This window comes from Protopterus annectens, chromosome 7.part0 (genome assembly GCF_019279795.1).
Source record: "Protopterus annectens isolate FY-2018-M chromosome 7.part0, PAN1.0, whole genome shotgun sequence".
Taxonomy (NCBI): Eukaryota; Metazoa; Chordata; order Ceratodontiformes; family Protopteridae; genus Protopterus; species Protopterus annectens.
Genome location: NC_056739.1, coordinates 1,501,506,737 through 1,501,514,978, shown reverse-complemented (window position 1 = coordinate 1,501,514,978; position 8,242 = coordinate 1,501,506,737).

Here is an 8,242-nt window from a genome sequence, read left to right as displayed (position 1 = left end):
CAGACACGCCCATCTAGCTGTAGGTATACATTCTCTGTACTGTTGCATGACTGGGCTGGGGTTATGTTTCTGACAACATACAATTTCTGCATATCTGGCATGGCTTAGTGGTAAATCATTTTGTGTATGGTGTGCATGGTCCTGGGTTCCACCCTTGCAGAGGCTGTTTGTTTTGTTGCTGGGCAGAACACCGGCCAATGGATATGGGGTGCTTAAGGCACTTTCAAGCGGTTGTAACTGAGTTTGCGCAGAGGTAAGCACTGCTGACTTCCAGTCACAGTGTCTTACACATAGTTAGCTTCTCCTTTGCTTAATCTGTGTAAGCGGTGCTTCACCCCACCTACTTGCACTTGCACACGCTCACTAATGCTAACATATGCTTACTACTGCTTATCTGTGCTTACGCCTGCTTACTGCTGACTTATTCATTATGGTACTGACTCTTCAGATGTGCATTTAATGCAGTACTCCAGTTCACATTTAAATGTTATTTAGTAGGTTATACAACAATAGAATGTAAATATTATATGTTCGTATACAGATTTAACATGGAAATGGTATGTGCTGCAGTGGGACTCGAACTGGGAATGCCTGCTCATTAGGCAGATGCTCTGACCACTACACTATTGCTGTGCTGTTTCATTTGCATATATCTTCCTTGTTATCCTCTTCAGCCTTTTAAGCTACTTTAACAGTAGCTAAGCGATGAGCACACCCACGCACCTATGGTTAGCTTTATTCGGAGTTTTAGAAATAAATACAGGGGTTACTTCTTTTTATTTTTATGTCTTGTTTCTCTTGTACAAATGGGGCACTGTTGGTGGGGATATGTGGACACCTATGAGCGGTCTCGCTCATTTATTTACAGTTTTTGCTGTTCTACTTTGCAGGGACATGTTTATTCTGAGAGCTCTGCTCTCAGACACGCACCCTGTACTCGTCCATGCTCCATGTAGGATTAGGAGATCAGGTGGCATGCCTTCATTAATATGCATGGCGCGCCACCGTTCTCCTCTTAAACTGCCACTTCTGTGCAGGACTAGATTAGTCCTGCACGGAAGATTAGTGAATCTGGAGGATTAACAGTGTTAAATTAAAACTGCTACTTAAATGACATACTAAAAGAAATGACAGATAAATATCTTCACCTAAATGTGGAAGTAATTCAATGTAATCATTAACTACAGTAACATTAGAAAAGCTGTTTCACTAAAACTAATAGTACCATCCAAAAAACAAGTAATCTCTGTGGTATCCTCGAAGTCTTAAAACAACCCACTAAACAGGTGTAGTGGGTCCAAAAACAAAACAGTGTAAGAAACTTCTTTGTGTGGAAGATTTTCAGTCCATATATCTCTAGTTACTCACTGTATATTAATCAGATCAGACAACAGTAGTAGAAGTAGCGATCTTAAACTCATCTTAAGTAAAAAAAAATAATAAAAAATATATAATTGTACAGAATGACTAAGTATTCAAAAGTAATCCAAGCAAGGCAGGCAGTCTATTTCCAGTCATAAATAACAGACTGCTTGCATTGCTTGAATTACTTTCAAATGCTTAGTAATTCTGTGCAATTACATATTTTTTATTTTTTTTTTTTTTACTTAAGATGAGTTTAAGTTCGCTACTTCTACTACTATAGTCTGATTTGATTAATATACAGTGATTAACTAGAGATACATGGACTGAAAATCTTCCACACAGAGAAGTTTCTTACACTGTTTTACTAAAACTAATAGTAAAATGTAAAAGCTGCCTGTCTTCCTAATGCATAGATGTAGATAATATGTTATTGTTCTATTTAATAGGGGGATGATTGCAGTTGCTATGGATGTGTGCATTGATATTGTTTAACAGTGGAGAGATTGTGAAGTATTAAATGGCCTTGAAATAGTCTCTATACATAGACGAAATGTACAGGCTCAATATGAAAGATATAAAAATGTTTGTGACTGATGGGTTGTCCCTATGTTTGATACTTTTGTGGTACTTAGATATGAAGTCTCTCTCTTCATAGTTTGAGGTTTTTTTTTTTTTTTTTTTTACTTCAGTTTAGGATTGCCACCATTTGTTGTGGTTAAAACTGGAGTAAGTCTATACCCCTCTCATCATCCCTAACCCTGCCCATTCCCATCCATTCTCCCGCCCACATCCTGCCCATTTTGTGATGTCACTAAGACATCAGCGGGTGGGAACACCTTCTTTTTTCTGTTCCTGATACCTGCTTTCAGCCAATTTACTATGCTTTTCTATAAAAAAAAGCATAGTAAATCAACCGATTTAACAAACTCTGATAGCCTGTTTTCTTTTTTGAAACAGAATACCGGAGTTTGTACAGTGTTTTCTGGACTGCTAGAGAATCATTTTGGTTTCTGGATAGTCTGGAAAAAAATGGATAGGTGGCAACCCTGCTTCAATTAGAACACATGAAGCTTTCTTGGGTAAACAGCTAGAGTTTTGGAATTCCCGCCTAAACAAGAGAACAGAGCTATTCATGTTCAGAGACTCTGACTGACAGGCAGCTTTAGAAGGTCAATTTGAATAAAAGGAGGAATCTTTTAAATATGCATTAGCTCAAATTTCATTACAACTATAGTTAGACATATGAGCTGGCACTGAAAAAGGGAAACAGTTATGTTACACATTCTATGAAATATCTTTGAATACATTTATAAGTAAATCTATTTGAAAGCAAGCATTTGAAGTTTGATAGTAGTTGTCAATGACTGGTAAAACAAATATATACATATATATATATATATATATATATATATATATATATATATATAAAAATAATGTTTAAAGCTTCATTATTAGGGGCTTGACATGATATGAATATGTTGTCAATACACTTGAAAGTCTAACTGTATACGTGACATAAATAGCATAGGAGGCTTTAATTTACAATAATAAACCACTGAATATAAACGAATAATGAAATATTGTTTAAACATTGTAGAACAACTATTCATTTACTTTAATATAATGTTACAAAGAATGAATAGAAGGGTCTGAAACTACATCATTCTTATGGTGGGACACACCAAAAAACATCTTAAATTGTTGTGATGCAGTCTTTCATATTTTATACCATTGCTACATTTTAAAACTATGCATAGCTAAGGAACAATAATATGAGATGTAAGGATATCTTACTTTAACACTTTAATGAACACACAGAACTGGAGAATTTTGTCAAGAACACTGGAACCATAGGGTGAGGGGGAGGGAGCACCCACACACACACTTTTACAGCTGCAAGACCATTTTAAGCAACATAGGCAATAGGACCTCTGGGGCAGCTTCAACAATTAAAAAAAAAGACTAAGAAAAATTCACACGAACTCGAGTCCAACAAATGAATAACAGCTCTAAGTACACAAGTTCAACAGAATCCACTGGATAGGTGAAATAACGAAAAGAGAACTATAAAATGTTATTTATTATAAAAAAACAATAAAATTCAAAGGTTTAGCGCTTTCATCTAAAATAACTTAGACTTCAATTTGCACTTAGGTGTGGAATTTAAACTTCCATTGAGGGAGGTAAGTGTGTTTTGTTGTTAATTGCCCAAGGTACAGCTCTTAAAGAGAGTGTGTTTCAGGCACAGATTTGGGTTGTGTTCTGTTCACATATGATGCTGCTGCTGGCTTGTGTTCTGTTTACATCTTAGGTACAAGAAACAAGAGCCTGAATTCTCTACCCATACCACCACTTGTGATTCAAGGAGTTGAGTCCATAGCTCTCAACTGTCCAGATTGTCACAGAATATTTGGCTCATACTTTTGGTCTGTTCCTCTTAAAATTTATGTTTTTTTCTGGCAAATCAGTAAAACTGAATTCACTAAATAATGATAGCACTTTAAGGTTCAGTCTTCCTGTCTTTCAAGAAACACATGGTAACATAAAACACTTTATTTTAGCAACTTTCTAAGATTATACAAGCAATGTTTAAAATGTGTGCCTGGTTTTGGTCCTTTGTCTCCCTCCCCCCCAAACAAATTTAGGCTTTTTCCAGACTTCTTGTGCTGTGAAGTTGAGAGATTTAGTTGAGTTTCACGTGGGTTTTACAAGAAGCTAAGAGCTTCAGGGGAAGAAAAGTTTAGTGCTGCTTATGCCAAGTCTGTTTGCATTGTTATTATCACAACAAGTAGTATACTTGCTTTTCATGCAGAAGGCTGTGGGTTCTACTTCCACAGTATGCAAATGGCTCTTGATACTGTACTGTGTTGTACTTTAAAGGGAGTGGATGCTGCAGTCCTGTGAATGTCCTCCTTTGGAGGAGTTACCCAGTAACTATGAACCTGTTATCAATTTGCCATCCATTCCCTATTGCAATATTATTAGCTTATCATTTTCTAATGTAAACATAGGCAATATATTTTTCAAGGGCAACAGGCACTTTATTTGTAGATGAAACAATGAAATATAAAGTTGTTTGCTAGCAGCCACCTCTTCATTCGTTACAGATCCCTTTAATGTGGAATTATTCAGATGACTTTTACTTCTGCTGAGATTTTGCATATTTACTGATATTGGTGGATGGTATGATGATACTGTTTTGCATTTAACTTAAGGCCATGACTTTGGCACCAGTTATTTGTAGCTCTGAGACCCTCTTGAAGTATGTTAACATCATTTGGGGAGTCAATGACAGCACCCAATTTACAATCATCCATAAACTTGGTAAGCCACAGGTCCTTTGTCTTTGCCTGGACCTCTGAGAAGTAGATGCCAAACAGTAGGTGTCCCAGGACAGATCTCTGGGGAACACAGCTAGTGGCAGGTCTGCTGTCTGAGGTGATGGCACCTATTTTGACCTTGTGGGTCCTACCATTGAGCCAGCTGGCCACCAACCTGACAAGATAGGGATTAATGCTAATTTGTGTTAGCTTTTCGATGATGCCTTTGTGGGGGATTGTGTCAAAGGCCTTGGTCAAGTTAAGGTAAGCTGTATGTACTGACTTTCCCTCATCCAGGGCCTTAGTGACAGTCTCAAAGAAGTGAACTAGGTTCAATAGGCAAGATCTGCCGCAATAAATCTGAATTGGGTGGGGTCAAGTGCTCGGAGATTGCCCCTGTCCTTGTTTATGAGAGCCATAATAATACACTTCATGGCTTTACGGGTCAGACTTGTCAAGCTAATGGGGCAATAGTTTCTCAGGTTAGTAAAGTGCAAAGGGATGACAATGGTAGTTCTCCACTCTGCTGGAATGAAGCCTGTAATTAGGCTATGGTTGAACAGGGTGCTGAATGGCGAAGCTAGTTCTTGCTGGAGATGGTGCAGAACACAGCCTGGGATGCTATCAGTTCCCATGGAAGCTGTGCTCTTTGCCTTGGATAGGGCCTTTAACAATTGATCTACAGAGACATGAGGTGTGGGATAAGTATCAGGGATGGAGAATGGGCCTTTGGGGGGGGTGAAGTTTGCACTGAACCAATCAGGTAGCAGGTTGACTAAGTCAACAGGATCATTGTAAGTGATACTATTAAGTACTAATTTGGAACAAACCTGGGCTTTGCCACTGAGGTTCCTGATGTAACTGAAGAAAGACTTGTGGTTTCCCTTTTTTTGGAGGCTAGTTTCAACTCATAATTGGCTTTGGAGGTTTTCACAAGTGATCTAATTTGCTTGTTGAGGCTCAGGAGGGAGTTTTTTCCAATTTGGAATTTGTTCTTTTTTACCCTTGGACAACAGTTTCTTTCTTTTGTTGTAAATCCTAATGATAGAGGATGTCCACCAGACAGGTTTTTGTCTCCTTGAGCAGCAGGTTTTAGTTCTGTTGGGTATGGCTGTGTCCATGCAGTTGTACAGGTGCTTGTATAATGCATTGACATACTATTCAGCATGGTTGTCTGCATCCTCTAAGGGGGGGGGTGTGATGGTGTGAAGCTACTGATACCCTCCCTTAGGAGGTTGTAGTCAGCTTTTGAGAAGTTTTTTTCCTGGTTATGTCTGGGGAGGGGTTGGGTGGAATAGAAACTTTGAATGAGACAGACCAATGATCTGACCTCACCAAGGAAGATCATACTATGGGTGTGGTGCAGTGGTCACCCATGTTGGTGAGAACCAAGTCCAGAATGTTATCTCCCCTTGTGGGGGATGAGACAAGCTGGTCTGTGCATTATAATTGATGAAGTCAAGGAATCATTGGGTGAGTGCAATGGTGCAGGAATAGTTCACCCAGTCTATGGTGAAATAGTTGAAATCACCAATGATCAGGGTGTTAGGGGGTACCTTGATGGAGTCAAGAAGGTCCAGGTAGGAGGAGTGGGTGTCCTGAGTCATGGAGGGGGGGTATATAGCTGGCTACAACTTGGATGGGTGTCTTGCCAACTGTCAGCTGCACCTAGAGTTATTCCACTGCATCATGCTGGCAAACCAGTCTAGAGGTGTGCCTGTCCTTAATGAAGATAGAGACTCCACCTCCCTTAGTCTTTCTGACCTCATTTTGAAGTCAGAAAGAGTGGAATGAGGTTTAGCCTGGTACAGCAGGAGTGCTCTCCACAGCCCTGAACCAATTTCCTTGACTGCACAGACATCGGCATCGTCCAGTGTGATGAGAGCCTCCAGTGAGTGCATTGTCAGGTTAAATTTCCTAGCATTAAGCAGCATGACCTTCAATTTGCTTTTTGACAGATCTTTTATGTTGGAAGATGGGGGATGCTATATTATGTAGAATGTATTGCCTATGCCTACAGTTATAGAAACATATCAAGATGATAAAGGTATGCTTTGTACTGTAACTATAAAGTATAACAAGAGGATATTAACTCTTATTAACTTGTATTGGATTCCTGGAATAGGAATTAAAACAGTTGACTAACATCTAGAATGAGTAATTCAAAATTCGAAAGGCAATATCATTCTAGCAGGAGACTTTAATTGTATACTGTCACCAAGTGATACTAACACAATAGGTAATAGGAGAATACAGGCATCTGCAAAGAAATTTGTTAAAATTTACTGAATTGTTTCATCTTAGAGACACAAATGAATTTTCAGAACCAAATTCATTATTTTTTACCCATTATTACCACAGACACGAAATGCAATTCAGAATTGACAGAGTTTATGTCTCTAATGACCTGACTGATATGCTAGGCAAAGTCAAAACAGTAACCTGTCTTTCAAATCACAATGCAATTACCTTTGATCTGTTTTTGAAATCTAATAATAATGGTAAAATCAGAAAATTACCAGCATATATGATTGTTTAAACTAATTTAAGGACTTTTTTATTAAAGAAATCCTTTCCTTTATAGAAATTAATAATATAGAAGATACTTCAGAAATTTATTTAAGGGATGCACTAAAAGCAGTGCAGTGCAGTGATAGAGTCACTAATTTGTTGTCAAATAACAAAAACAATGGGACAAAGAATTAATTGAAATACAAGAAAAACTTGATAAGTTAAAATTAGAAAATCAGACAATAAAAACAATAATACAGAAGAGATTAATAAGCTAAACAACAAATACTTGGAAATCTTAAACCCTAAAACTAAAATCAACTTTGAGAAGTTTAAGATGATTAACTTCTCTATTAGCCCTAAATCTATGTTCAATTTAGCCACAAAAACAAAATTTACTCAGTAAGTCCAATCACATAAAATAAGTCTACACAAAGAGGAAGAAAAGTAACAGAAATAGAAGCTATTCTAAAGGAATTCATAGATTATTATAATAAAATCAATCAAAATAATACATTAATAGATCCAGAAGAAATAATTAAAATATTTATAAAAATATATAAACACAAAACTATCTGATGACCAAATGAAATTCAATGACAAACCAATCTCCATGTTTGAAGTTCAAACTCAAATTTCTAAACTAAAACCTAATAAAGCACCAGGTAATGATGGGATTATATCTGAGCTGTTACCCAAAGAAGCCCTAGACATACTACACACATTTTTTTCTATAGTCAATGACCTAGCTAAAGTTCCTCTTGTTTTTCCAATTTTGAAAACTGACAAAGATCCTACTGAATGTTTTTCATACAGGCTGATTTCACTTTTAAATGTAGATTATACATTTTCATGGCAATGCATGCTAATAGAATAAAATATATTATACCCTCCATGACTGACAAAGATCAAACTGTTTTTATCTTAAACAGAAATACTTATGATAATATTAAAAGATAACCACAATAATTGACTATAACAAATCATAGTTATACTATCAGTATAAACAATATAAAGAATCTAATAGACACATGGAATAAAAATGT